General features: G+C 37.4%; 1 protein-coding gene across 1 annotated transcript in view; it reads left to right on the forward strand.

The window, feature by feature from the left end:
• LOC119411562 overlaps positions 1-3,432 on the forward strand; it is a 50,613-nt gene that overhangs the window by 43,409 nt on the left and 3,772 nt on the right. The window lies entirely within an intron of this gene.

Here is a 3,432-nt window from a genome sequence, read left to right on the forward strand (position 1 = left end):
CTTGACAGTGGCATTCCTGTTTGAGGTGCAGTGACGTTTAAGGGCCCAGAGATCACGAGCATCCAGTAGAGTTTTACGGCCTTGACCCTTACGCACAGCGATTGTTCCAGATTCTCTGAATCTTTTGATGATGTTATGCACGGTTGATGATGCTAACTTAAAAGTCTTTGCTATTTTACACTGGGTAACACCATTCTGGTATTGCTGCACTATCTTTCTATGCAACAATGGTGGAATTCGTGATCCTTTTACCATCTTGGCTTCTGAGAGACACTGACACGCTGAGAAGCTCTTTTTATACCCAATCATGTTGTCAATTGACCTAATTAGTGTTAATTGTTCTTCCAGCTGTTCGTTATATGCTCAGTTTCCTTTTTCCAGCCACTTATTGCTACTTGTCCCAACTTTTTTGAGATTTGTTGACATTGTGAAATTTTGAATCAACATATTTTTCCTTTAAAATGTTACATTTACTCAGATTAAACTTTTGATCTGTCATCTATGTTATATTACAAATAAAATATTGACATTTGCCATCTCCACATCATTGCATTCAGTTTTTATTCACAATTTGTTTAGTGTCCCAACTTTTTTGGAATCTGGTTTGTGTATGTATATATATATATATTTATATATATATATGCACACACATACGTATATATATTTAAATAAATTATTGACATATTTTTTAAATGCTTTAACTGATATTTTTTCACATTTTTGTACAATTTTAACTTTTTTTTTGGGGGGGGGGGCGGTGGTGTTGAGTGTTTCTTTTATTTACCACGATGATATATGTTAAGTGTGCTTTAATAACTCTGATTTTATGGTGGTAAACAAGACCGTTTTATGGTGGTAACATGATGGAACCCACAACACTATGTTTACAGTGTTAGCACATAGCTTAGCGTAGCTAAGCTAACTATGTAGAGATGTGCTAAAAGTTGAACAGATCAGTTCCAACACACATACAGTTATACCCAGACATTGTTCAGACATTGTTTCACAAAATGATCGATATCGAATTTTTGGTAAAGTGATTGGAGAAGATTCCTGACATCTGAAGCCAGGTACATGCGGGTGATGTTTACTTTTCCAAGCCAGACTGGACTATGTTCTGCATTCCGCTCATTTGCGGTCCTTCAAATTTTCTAATTTTGGGGGTTAAGTGAACACTGCGCTTTGCCGAACCATTTTCCCGGTTGGAACATCCTCTAATCCAGCAGAAACAGCCATTGCAATTTACTTAAAGAAAAAAACATACAACAAAACTTACTGAACTGGCGTCTGCAACTAGAGCCAGCTAGAGCCAGCTTACCCGCGAGGACAGCGTTCAGGATCTGCCCCGAATGTTAACGTCACATGGGAACTATGTGTAGGGCAGTGGCTTAAATATGTCAGCGGAGGCTGCCAAGGTGTCATATTTGTTCTGTGGGTTCAGGCAGATGGTGTAATTTGTCCTTCAATGGACACCGTACTTTGGCTTCTGGTACCGTGAGCGGGCAGGATTTCAATCAGTGTTTGCTTATGATTTGTAAGGTAAGCTCTGCTAATCGCTAGCTCCTCACTATAACCAAATATTTTGTAAACCCTGTTAGTATAAATTTTTTTTTTTATTTATTTATGCAGTTAATGAGATGTTGGTGCATCACCTGACAAAGTTTTGGGTGTTTAAGACAGTTTTATAAATATCAGCTGTAAACTTTGCCAGTCGTTCATTTGTTTCTTTTTATGTACTTCCTGGGTTATGTGCACGACTTAGTAACCTCAATAATCTCTTTTTAGGTTTTATGACAAATGATTTAATTTTGCATTGTTTTTAGAAATATATATATATATTTGGAAAACTGCTTTAATGTGAGTTATGTTAACACGCAGTGTTTGCTTATGGTTTGTAAGGTGAAGCCACTGGCAAGTGCACCGTAAAAACTTCATGGTCTCAACCACGATCCAAACCACCGTGTGTCTGACTCCTGCCTCACCCTGCACTCCGACAACAACCCTTAATACACAACGCAGAGCTTTTGGAAGTAGTGAGGTGTCATTTCACACGGATAGGGTTACATATGTATTGTACTAACCGGTGTACTTTGGTTTGTGTGCTTTGGTTTCTAAGCACATTATACCCACTACAAAAATGTGGAGTACACCACTGTTTCTAAGCACAGTATAACTATTACAAAAATGTAGATTACACCACTGCCTCAGGCAGATGGTTGCGGAGCATTAAGTGTAGAACCACTAGACACGAAGATTTTCTACTCTGAAGCTGTTCGACTCATAAATTCCTATCCAAGAAAATCACTGTTAGGATAAAACAAAGTCACTGTAATACCACTTTAATTGGTAATATGTGACTTATCTGTGCTGCTGATTATCCATGATGCTGATCTCATGCTGCTGATTATCTCACACTGTTGTATTCATTCATACCCATCTGCTCACCACAGACATGTTCAGGCTGCTGTTGATACACCATATTGTTTTACATTATTAGTGCTTTTGGCGTACTGTTTGGCATTCGTTTAGCGTATATCTTAGTGTATATCTTAGGTCCTTATATGCTGTTTTTTTATACTTTATATTTTTGCTATTTTTGGTTGTAACGAGGACCCTGAGTACATAACTTCGTTCCACTTCATGTACCACATGTGAGGCGAATGACAATAAACTTGACTTGAACTTGATACGCTTCCATTAGGTAAAATTATTAAACAGCATGGGATGAATTTTCATTGTTATGCTGATGATACACACTTATATTTGTCCATGAAACCCAAGAATCCAATCAGCTACTTGACTACAAGCATGCTTGAAGGACATAAAAACTTGGATGACCCTTAATTTTCTCCTTTTGAACACAGACAAGACTGAGGTTTTGGTTTTTGGACCTGAGCATCTTAGGAATAAATTTTTTGGTCTTTTGCCCTCCTTGGATGGCATCAGTCTGGCCTCCAGCTCCAAGTTAAAAATCTTGATGTTATTTTTGATCAGGAAATGTCTTTTAACCCTGACATTAAAAATGTTACTAGAACTGCCTTCTTCCACCTGCGTAATATCGCTAAAATTAGAAACATCTTTTCTAAAAATGATGCAGAAAAACTGGTTCATGCATTTGTCATGTCTAGACTGGATTATTGCAGTGGTTTGTTATCTGGGTGTCCAAATGCTTCTTTAAAAAGTCAAGTTGATCCAAAACGCTGCTGCCAGAGTTTGAACTGGAGTTAGTAGGAGAGATCATATATCTCCCGTTTTAGTTTCCCTCCATTGGCTGGAGGTTTCTTCTTCATGAGGGAGTTTTTCCTTTCCACTTTTGCCTTCATGCTTGCTCAAGAAGAGAGTCTGCAATGAAGTTAAACTCAAAGCAATCTGCTTTTCCGATAAATAATGTTAACTTACTTTAAATGTATATGAATATATATATATATATAT

This window comes from Nematolebias whitei, chromosome 6, assembly GCF_014905685.2.
Source record: "Nematolebias whitei isolate Nwh7 chromosome 6, NemWhi1, whole genome shotgun sequence".
Taxonomy (NCBI): domain Eukaryota; kingdom Metazoa; phylum Chordata; class Actinopteri; order Cyprinodontiformes; family Rivulidae; genus Nematolebias; species Nematolebias whitei.